This window comes from Zalophus californianus, chromosome 7 (genome assembly GCF_009762305.2).
Source record: "Zalophus californianus isolate mZalCal1 chromosome 7, mZalCal1.pri.v2, whole genome shotgun sequence".
NCBI lineage: Eukaryota > Metazoa > Chordata > Mammalia > Carnivora > Otariidae > Zalophus > Zalophus californianus.
Genome location: NC_045601.1, coordinates 145,959,141 through 145,970,494, shown reverse-complemented (window position 1 = coordinate 145,970,494; position 11,354 = coordinate 145,959,141). Strand labels below are relative to the sequence as shown.

The 11,354-nt window shown below is 44.2% G+C and overlaps 3 non-coding genes across 3 annotated transcripts; all 3 read left to right on the top strand.

Moving 5' to 3' along the window:
- The first annotated feature begins 206 nt into the window (after window positions 1-206).
- On the top strand, window positions 207-278 carry TRNAA-AGC. Its single transcript has one exon. It is a non-coding gene; the product is annotated as a tRNA-Ala (tRNA).
- A 5,486-nt stretch (window positions 279-5,764) lies between these two features.
- Window positions 5,765-5,837, top strand: TRNAF-GAA. The gene has a single exon. It is a non-coding gene; the product is annotated as a tRNA-Phe (tRNA).
- A 4,628-nt stretch (window positions 5,838-10,465) lies between these two features.
- On the top strand, window positions 10,466-10,537 carry TRNAA-UGC. Its single transcript has one exon. It is a non-coding gene; the product is annotated as a tRNA-Ala (tRNA).
- Window positions 10,538-11,354: the final 817 nt, after the last annotated feature.

Sequence of the window (11,354 nt, the reverse complement as noted above, 5' to 3'; positions counted from 1 at the left end):
CTGACCACGAATGAGGAGCGGTGCCTTTCTCTGCCACTGAGGTACCTTTCTCCCAGAGTAGCCGTGCCTCAGACAGGGCGTACTGTCGGGATTTTAGAAATAACGGAACTGAACGTAAACTGGTTCTGTTTTGCTTAGTCCTGAGACTCAGACAGCTGTAGTCACAAGAGGGTCATCAAAAGTCTTCAAAGCCCAAGCAAGAGCAAGGGGGTGTAGCTCAGTGGTAGAGCGCATGCTTAGCATGCATGAGGCCCTGGGTTCAATCCCCAGCACCTCCAGTTTTGGTTTCCCTTCTCCACCTGCACTTCTAACATCCCCTGCTGCCCCAAATAGCTTGTCAAACTTAGCTTGTCTTGGCTGCCACTGTTCTTTCTTCACTTCCCCGGGACACAGGGGGTAGTTTTGCTCCTTTGCTGAAGTTCTCTGTTAATCCTGCTATTCACCCAATCCGTACAAGCACTCTCGGCGTCACGAGCATGTGGGCCTCCGCCAGTAGGCTGCAGAATCCAGCAGCATTGTTAGGTGAGCCGGAGACCTCAGGCCCGGAGACCCTGACCCCGCCCACTGAAAAGATGTTGCCAAAGGCTCTTGGTCTTATGGTTCTTGGTCTCATGGTGAAGAATCCAAGGGTGGACACAACACGGTGGATGAGCGACATGAGCGGGAAGGTTTATAAAAGTGAAAGTACCATCTCAAGATGTGAGAGCCAGCAGCTCAAAGGAGAGAGGGCTGTGCACCCTGGGGTTGGGCTTCTATCTTTTACTGACAGGTGTTCACGAGGGTGTGGAATATTCATTAGTTGGGGTTTTGGTGGTTTTCTTCCTTATCTGACCAGGGGTTTCCAGTTGTGGTGCCTCCATCATGGGCCTGTCTGGTGGGATCCGGCCTCTCGTGGATGCTGCCAGGACAGGCCTCTGACCTTCCCCACAGCGGGCCACGGCCTCCTCCTTGCTGGCCTCCGGGCATCCGTTAGAGCCTCCCTAACTGCCTCCAACAGTAGCAAGCAGTTCTCCCAACCGCACAATTTCCAGTTGTGCGGAATCTGAAAGCATCTGGAAATGTAGATCTGTGTGGCCTAATGGACAAGTCATCTGATCCTGGATCAGGTTAAACACTTCCATTCTCTTATGGTTTATTCTTATTATTATTCTATCTCTTTCTAACCCAGCTTGCAGAGGGCTTAGAAGCTTTCACTGAAATACTTCACTAGATTTCACTGCCGGTGGTGGATGACTTAATGCGCCTTTTCTATCAGAGACCCTCAGCTCTGGAGCTTACTCACAGAAAAGACAGCAGTCACCTCGACTGAAATCAGGTCGAGAGAAACATACTTTTCTGGGTGTTCTATGGGTGCCTCTAGTCTGAAATGGCAAGCACTCTGAACGCCGTGTCCAACATCAGTCCAGGGGATGACTCATCTTGAGCTCTTGCCCTCCTCAACACCATAGATCTTTTCAAGTTCAATCCACTGATTTTCCAGGAACACCTTCTTTCCAAACTTCAGAGCAATCTGTCTCCAGATCAGAGTTCTTTGCAGTTCGGATTCTGATATCACAATGCCTCAGCAAAAATCCACAGGGCACAATGCAGGCATCTTAACACCATCTTGCTTTTACAAATCTAGTCTTATTTTCAGTCACCAAAGGAAAGAAGCAATCAAGGTACTAAACATCCAGACAGCAGAAAAGCAGCCTCCTCTCCATCTAGAGAAGCCAAGAAACCTGGGGATCTTCCATAACGCGCCCCCTCTTCCCACCCTGTGCCCCCGGAGCTCACAAACCATCCTCCTGACTCCGCCGTACTGCGTCTGCACTACTCTGCGGGGCCCGAGGAGGGGGCTGCCCCGGGCTGTCACCGACTGTTGGGCGAGCCGGGCTTCTGCTGAGGCAGGAGCAGGTTGGGAGAAGGAAAGGAGCGCCTCGCAAATGCCCGGAACTGTTTCTTCCGGAGAAAGGTGGGTTTCAATGAGCTTCTTTCTAGGAGTTAGAAATAAGCAGGGCAAACAAATGAGAACTTTCTTCTCTTTTGCATTTCAGGTAAAACCTCCTCAAATACGGCGCTTGCAGCATCTCGCCTGAGCTCCACCCCCCCAATCCTGCTCTGCTCCGGACCTGCTCCCACACCGCGTCCACGCGCAGAAACCGCGCAGTCCCCGCAGCTCGGGAGCTGCAAACGAGCTTCACGCGTCCCCAGAGCGCGCAGCCTGTCCACCCGGCAGCCGAGAATCGTGAGGCTCCGAAGCCACCACAGTCCCGGGCAAGATGGGCCAGATCCTCTGGTGGTACCAGCCCGCCTCCCTGGAGAGAAAAGGAGCGCTTCTCTGGCCCTACACCTGCAGGAATACGCGGAGAGATCCGAGCGCAGCTTCGCCAGCCTCAGCTGCCCGCAGATTCTGTTCCTTCCGAGGATGTTACCCTTGTCCTCCTCCCATTCCTCTCTCCCTGCACCACCGTGCGCACCTGAAGACTCCACTGCAGCCCAGCGCACCCCCAGGATCCGTATCGCCCACCTGAATCTCTGCACTGACATTTTCCACCTCACTTTCTAATTTCCTTCCTCCCAGTTCAGCTCTTCCCCGCACGGGCAGAGGCTCCGCCTGGTTGGGGCGTGGTGTGCGGCTGGGGGCAGACCCTCAGTAGATGAATGCTGTTTCCTGTGATGGGGAGGAAGAATCTGGAAAAGAATCAAAATAGTTTTGGAGAAAATCATCCAAAACCTCACATCCAAATTTACCCCCCTACCAAATTTGGGCTAAAGGTAAAAAAGCCTCCCCTGGAGATGGGGACTTGAGAACCTGTCCAGACAAACCCAGGGTTTCATTAAAATTCACCCAGACGGTGGGTCCCTCGTGGTTGCCATTTCCTGGTTCCAAAGAAAATTGTTCCTGAAATTCTGAAAGCCCCTGAAAGTGTTTCTACGTTATTTAACCAAAGGAGTCTAAAGTCCCGGCACTGTCGAATTGTTGTAAGACTTTCAAAGGCTACAGATGGATAAAACCAGTTGTTAGGCACCAGTGTGGAGACCACAGTGTGAAAAGCAGTAATGAAGAGACAGTATGTCCTGGAGGCGGGGAGGTTTTCAAGGACATCCTTCTTTCCCTGCTCTTCTTTTCTTGTTGTGTAAACTGAGTTTTAAAGTAAAATGCACAAGCCTTAATTAATGAGCTCTATGGTTACAACATATACATGCACCATGTAACCAACACCCCAGATAAGATCCAAGATTTTTCAGCTTCCAGGAGCTTCCTGGGTCCTCAGCACAACCTGTATCACTTTCTGACCTCTACCATCATAGAGTAGTTTTTCTTGTGTTTTGAAATAATATAAATAGAATCATATAACATGTACTCATTTGAGGATTCTTTCACTCAATTTACAAGACAAAGGGGCTTGGGCTTGGGGTAGTAAATGGTGAAGAAGCAACAAGGTTTATTTATAGAGCTTTCTCTACCCTAAATTCCCTGTCTCTGGTACTAAGGCTGCCTTCCACCCTCTTGGTACAGGGAGGGTACCTTTCACATGAGACTTATCTCCTGCTTCCAGGGACACCAAAGAGAATCAGAGTGTCCTTCTTCAACTGGTTATTTCTCAAATACATTTACATTTAATTTAAAATAATATGCCAAAGTGGCATATTTTGGGGTGGCACGTTCTACTCCCCTTCACAAAGGAAATACTCATGCATTTCTCTTAGGCATAAATACAGTTGTGGAGTCTCAGGGTCAGAGTTATATGTATATTTAGTTTTAGTCACTATTTCTAGGGGTGCCTGGCTGCCTCAGCTGATGGAGCCTCCAACTCTAGATCTTGCGGTTGTGAGTTTGAGCTCCACGTTGGGTGTAGAGATTACTCAAATATAAAATCTTAAAAAAAAATGTTTCCAAATAGTTTCCCACCGTGGGTGCTAGTTTGCAGTCTCATCAGCAATGCCTGAGAGTTCCAGTAGCTCCACATCCTCAGGAGGACTTGATATTGTCAGTTCTTCTAAGTTGCTGGTGATGCTGGTGAAGAGAAGTATTATTTCATTGATTTTAAATTTGAATTTGCCTGTTAGCAAAAGATGTTGAGCACCTTTTAAACTGCTTATTGGATATTTTGGGCATCCCCTTTTGTGAAGTTCATATTAATTTGCTCTTTCTTTTTGAGATTTTAATCCTTTCTTGGAGTTTTGTAGAAGTTCTTCACATATCCCAAATAAGACTCTTCTGTAATTTAAAGTATTGAAATATCGTCTCAGACTGTGGCTCATCTTCCTTTCTTTTTTTAAAGATTATTTATTTGAGAGAGAGAGACAGAGGTAGTAAGAGAGAGCACAGTGGGGGGGGGGGAGCAGACTCCCTGCTGAGCAGGGAGCCGGATGTGGGGCTCAGTCCCAGGACCCTGGGATCACGACTTGAGCAGAAGGCAGACACGTAACCGATTGAGCCACCCAGGCGCCCCCCCTTTAAAAGATTGATTGATTGATTGATTGATTGATTTTCATCTTCCTTTCTTAAGGAGGAGCAGGCTTGAAAAACTTTCTAAGAAGAAGAAAAAGAAAAGAAGGGGAGAGATGTTGAAGACACAGGAGAAAGGAAAGTTCCATCCAGGGATCTTCCTGGTGCTTTTTTAAAATATCCATATATATATGTATATATATATATACATATATATATGAGATTTTTTTTACTTACCTTAATTAGAGTGAGACAGAGAGAGCATGAGCATGAGGGAAGAGCAGATTCCCCACTGAACAGAGAGCCCCACCTGGAGCTCAACCCCAGGACCCCGGGATCATGATCTGAGCTGAAGGCAGACGCTTCACCGACTGAGCCCCCCAGTCGCCCCTTCCCGGTGCCTTTGCAGAAAACAGACCCCAAGCAATTTGCTGGGGGGCTGACTGGGCACAAGTTTCTGCAGCAGAAACTGTTACCTGGCGGGTCATCCTCCTGCATTTCTCCTCGTACAGCGTTTCAGAGGATACAGTTTGGAGGTTTAAGAAATAGTGGGATTTGAGACCGTGGATCTTGTAGCCAGCCAACCTCCGTGTGTTTGAAGAACCCTCAGGAAATAGGGCTCATGTTTCCAGGAGGCTGAGGGCCTTTCCGTTGTGAGACGTGTGGCTGGTGGTGGTGCGTCCTTTCCTCGGGAGGGTTCAAAACCATGCGTAAGCATCTCCCTGTCCGTCTCGGGCAATCCTGCCCTTTTCTCCGTTTCCAGACCCGTTTGGCACCCTGTGGCGGGAGGGGCCGCAGCAGCCGCGGGTCGTGTGCGCCCTGGGCCTGCGCCCGGACGGCCCGCAGTGCCCGCGCAGGGAGGACCAGGGGAGGGCAGGGCCGGGGGAGGCGGACGGCTGGTCCCGGGTTTCTTCAGCCCTAAGCAAGAAGCCCGTCACCACATCCCGGTGCCCAGGAATCCTCGGTTCCCTGAGGCGCTGTCGCTGAAGAGCAAGACGGAGAAACCACCGGAAGAAGAAGCTCCGTCGTTTCACCTTGAATTCTTTTCATTTTCTGAGCGGTGAGTCGTGCAACAGCCGAAGGCGCCCGCGCAGAAGGCACCTCCCTGTTTGTACCTATTTCTGCCCCTTTCGCCCCTCCTCCTCTGCTAACCCACCCGCGGTCTCCAATGATCTCACTTCCACACGTGGATTTCTGCGCAGCCCTGTTTCTGGGGTGAGTGAATGGATGCCATTGAATAAAATAAGAACGGACATTGAAGAATACCCTGGCCCTGCAAATGAAAACTTCACTATTTGAAAGAATGACTAAAAAGGATATTCTTCACGAGCCGAAATAGCTCAGTTGGGAGAGCGTTAGACTGAAGATCTAAAGGTCCCTGGTTCGATCCCGGGTTTCGGCACTTCGGTTTTGCTCTGGTATAGATCTCACCCCTTTACTCAAGGGTTGGGACCTAGTTCCAAAAAGTGTATCTATACCTACAACTTTCACTTCTTTTTGCAAATCCGATCATGGAGTGTACATTCATATTTTTATCACCCTCTCTTTTGGTTGTCTATTCACTGAGGTCTTCTATGAAATGTTAACTGACAGTGAATATTTTATTTAAGTTTTAAAATCTAAGACATTCCAATATGCTATGTGCTGTTCCACTTACGATTCATTTCTGTTTTGATGGTGTGTGTGTGCGGGTGTGGTTTTTAATCACGAGAACTGTAAGGGGAAAACCTGAAAACTAGAAAAGGAGCCCCCTACAGTGTATGTAATAAGATGTATGTGGGTGTGGTATATGCAAGGACAATTTTGCCATCAGAAAATCCGGATTTCTATCTTGAGTCCACGCCATTATTAAACTGCTGGAATCAGAGACACTCTTGAGCATCATTGAGCTTTTAAATGGTTATAGGAACATTCTGAGTTTTCTTGTTGACAAGACATTCCTTCAGTTTTGCACTCCGGTCTAGAATTTGCACACCTTAAGTTATTTCTGTTTTGGTATTCAGGAAAGAATGAAAATAAGCATTGCAGTGAGCATTACTCTGTTGCACATTCACAAGGGAACCCAGAATACAGAAAAATGAAAGCAAATGGACAGTAAAGTCATCAAGACAGAGACAAATACTCCATATTTTCCTTCAACTTCTTGAAATTATTTGTTAGGAAGACTAGGTCATTCTTGTGTCATTTTGAACTCTTTATCTTTTCAAATTACTGTCTTGGTTTCACAATATCTTTTTTTTTAATTTTAAGATTTATTTATTTTGAGGAGGGGAGGGGCAGAGGGAGACACAAAGAGAACCTCAAGCAGACTCTGGCTAAGCACAGAGCCCAACACAGGGCACGATACCATGACCCATGAGATCATGACCTGAGCCAAAACCAAGAGTCAGATGCTTAACCGACTGAGCCACCCAGACGCCACAACAGTAACTGTTTTTCCCTGACAACTCTGGACACTGTCAGGAAAATAACCTGCAGTACTCCAATGGTAAGAAATTCCTCAAGTTGCAAGTGGAAAATTGGTACAAAATGAGAATCAACATCAGGGCAGGGACACTGACTTCACAGGAGCTTGGAATTACACACTTTGTCCATTAGCCACATACCCCTCCTCAACTCAGAAGATGGCAATCTGTCTCATTAAAAAATATTTGATCAGACAAACAGCATCACTGCATGTTTTACCGCCTAGCACATGAATGCTTCCTTTACCTTCTATTGAGGGGGGAGGTCTAGGGTAATTCCCAAACATAATGAGTCTTCCATTCAGTATCTTAAAAATTAGGTCCATGATGTCTACATAGAAAGGGAATTGTCTGTAAAGATCAAAGGAGATCATTCATATGAATGCATTCTGTCAAGTCCTCTCATGCTATGAAAGACCATGTTTCATATTCTCTGGCTCTAGGATTCTCCCAAAAGAGCACCTAAACATAATGTCTTCTGTAGCCAGAGCTGTCCTATGGAAATATAATAAAGCCATAAATGAGAGCCACTCTTGTAATTTTATATTTTCCAGTAATCAGATTAAAAAATAAATAAGTTATATTCATTTAACATATATTTAAATAATTTGAGATGTCTAAAACATCATTCAACAATCAATCTTAAAATTATTAGTGATATATTTTACATTTTAAATATCGAATTAAGTCTTTGAGATCCAGTGTATATTTTATACTTACAGCACATCTCAGTATTTCAAGTGTTTAATTCTCAGTGTGGCTACCTGCTACCCTTTTGGACAGTGATGGGTTAAACATATATTTTATATATTTGCAGATTTTCTGAATTGAGTATATGTGGCATGAGTGCATTCTGTCTCCAAATTTAGATGTTTAATGCCTCTGAAGAATTCTGTATTAAATGAATCCATAGTCTGAAGATGGCTACAGACATTGAATTTTTTTTTTAAATTCCCATCTTGTTCATGGGGCAAACAGAAAAAGAAAGCATACCTTCTTATTATGAATTCCTGAGAATCCAATAGACAGATATCCAGTTTTCTCCAAGTGCAACACAACATTAAGACCAAGCAGTGTTTCTGCAAACTTTCCTAATGTTGTAAAGCATCATAAACCTAATATTTGACAACATCAAACAGTCAAGATAATTGCCTTCATTATTTACACACACTCACACAAATACCCATCAGTTTTATGTCTGATAATTCTCTAGTCCCTCTTTCTGTGAAACCTATCACCTAATGTGTTTGGTTTTATTCTAAAAATTCCAAATGACCTATCTGATAAAGGGTTAGTATCCAAAATATATAAAGAACTTATATAACTCAACACCGAGAAATCAAATAATCCAATTAAAAATGGGCAGAAGACATGAACAGACATTTCTCCAAAGACATATAGATGGTCAACAGACACATGGAAAGATGCTCAACATCACTCATCATCAGGGAAATGCAAATCAAAACCACAATGAGATATCACCTCACACCTGTCAGAATGACTAAAATCAAAAACACAAGAAACAGCAGGTGTTGGCGAGGATGTGGAGAAAAGGGAATCCTCATGCACTGCTGGTGGGAATGCAAACTGGTGCAGCCACCCTGGAAAACAGTATGGAGGTTCTTCAAAAAATCAAAAATAGAACTACCCTATGATCCAGTAATCACAGTACTGGATATTTACCCAAAGAATATGAAACACTAATTTGAAGGGATGTATGCACCCCTATGTTTATTACAGCATATTTACAATAGCCAAATTATGGAAGCAGCCCAAGTGTCCATCGACAGATGAATGGATAAAGAAGATGTGGTCTATATATATACATATATATATATATGGAATATACATCAAAGTCATAAAAAAGAATGAAATCTTGCCATTTGCAACAACATGCAACATAGATGGATCTGAGGGTATTATGCTAAGCAAAATAACTCAGTCAGAGGAAGACAAATACCATATGATTTCACTCACATGTGAAATTTAAGAAATAAAACAAATGAACATAGGGAAAAAAGACAAAACAAATAGATTCTTAACTATAGAGAACAAAGCAATGGTTTCCAGAGGGGAGGTGGGTGGGGGATGGGTAAAGTAGGTGATGGGGATTAAGAGAGGACACTTATGATGAGCACTGAGTAATACATGGAAGGGTTGAATCACTATATTGTACACCTGAAACTAATTTAACACTGTATACTAACCATAGTGGAATTAAAATAAAATAAAGAAAATAAGAAAATAAAGATTCCATAAGCCAAATGAAAGAACAAATCTGCCAGACAAATCATATTCATCCAATTTCAGAAATGACTCAATATTATTTACGAATATATATGTATATAATATATATACATAATATTGGTCATATATGGGGAAACCAGAATGAGAAAGAGTTAACCACTAGAAACTGGTACCAGGAAATGGGTTTTCTCATAGTCTTCTCATGTAGTTCAAAGAACACAGTCTTAACCATGATAAATTCCAGGGTTCAAGAAATGTCCCAGAGTGAACTTTTTTTTTCTAATGACCATCACTAACAAGCACACTTTTCAGTCTTTATCTGCCCTCTCATACTTGGGTCTACTGATTACTCACAAATCCAAGGCCTGAAACCCAGGTAATTGCCTGAGCTGGTCATGTGACATCCTCACATACGTGCACCACATACGTGGATCTTGAATTTATTTATTTATTTATTTTTATTTATTTTTTGGATCTTGAATTTAATACGAGCAAGGCTAGCTTGTCTTCTCCATCTTCCAACCTCCCCATACCACCCTGTTTCCAAAAGAATTTTTATAACCTCCTCTTTTTTGCATTTTCTTCTGGCTGGCCATTTCTAATGGCATGATGTCTCTGATAGATAGATAGATGATAGATAGATAGATAGATAGAGATTGATAGATCTTTTTCTCTAGTCCTTAAATCTTTGGTCTCACTCATACAATTCAACACTTCTCTCCATCCCCCAATGTTTCAGTCATGCCTTATGAACGCCTTTTGAACAAGAGATTTGGGACTATTGGCAGGGTCTCCTACATTGCCTGGGTGCCTAGATTCAGAATGAAACGACCCTTTAAATGAAACGCTGAATGTATCACTCTAGGGTTTCCTTCTAAGGTCATGACTTTTCTCTATCAAATTCAGTCCTTAACCTTCCGACGGAGCAAACGACAAATATTATGACACTTTCTAGGCAGGAAAAAGCTGAATTTCAACAGTCTTGTGTCTCAGGTTAAGACATAGCTGCAGGAAATTAAAAGAGCTGAAAACCGGGACTCGACTGATTCCTTGCCAAGAATGGGAGAAGGAAACTGTACGTTTTAAGGCCAGAGTGGAAGTTTCTTGGGTTAATATCTGATATGTTTCCAATCTTTTGCCTTCCACTTCAAGCTCTACACTCTGAAGAATCGGTCCCCTTCTCTAGCTCCTGAAGGTCTTCTGCCCAGGGGCTGCTGATGTCCCTTAATACTGAGCTACCATGATGCTCAAGGGGATTGAGGGCCTCAGAAAACAAACTTATCTCCAGATAAGCATTAGCAAAATGCCTTTTCCCGAAGGGGGTGTAGCTCAGTGGTAGAGCGCATGCTTTGCATGTATGAGGCCCCGGGTTCGATCCCCGGCACCTCCAAGCTCTAATTTCCATTTTACCCCTTTCTGAGCTAACATCACTCAAAGCCATTTTTCAAAAAATACTGATATAGCACTCATAACTTTTTTTCTTGTTCCATTCCTGCACAAATGGAACGAAAAAACATAACCTAACAGATTGCCTTGAATTCCCCTTCATCTCTTGCTGTGAACTTCCATATCACCTAAGGCAACTGGGGCAGAAGACAAAGGGAAGGGGCAGGCGGAGAATGAGATCCTATAACAGCATCTTTTGGACCCGACAAAGTCTTGCACATGAATGAGCGACTCACCTTGGTTCCCATTGCATACTACTATTAAAGAGAGGGAAAGACAACGAAGAAGAAACAGCATTGTCCCACCTACATTTTCTTTAGTTCTTTTTGTTTTCGGGGCCAAAGACAAAAGGCAAGAAGCACGACCCCACTGGCTGAGGTGTCAGGCCACAGGACCTGCATGGAGAGCGCCGCCAACAGCTCAGCCCCCTAATGGGTGCGGAACCCTGAGTCCTTGCGGAGGAGTAAGCCACAGGGTGCTGGGTGTGGGAGAAAAGATGGTCAGGGAATTAACTTCCAAACACGAAAGAAATAAATACGGATCAACACATTCTCAGCTGGTACTCCATAATATCATTTTTCCTACATTTCTTTGCTCATCCCATTGCACCATTGTTTTACATCTTTCAATAAAACATTGCCTGCAAACCTCAGTTAACGCCGAAGGAAGGCCCCCATATGAAGAGGGAGGAAAAGGTTTTTCTGTCACAAAGGAAAAGAGGTGCAAAGCAAAGGGCGACGAGAACACAGGTGTGTTGGATG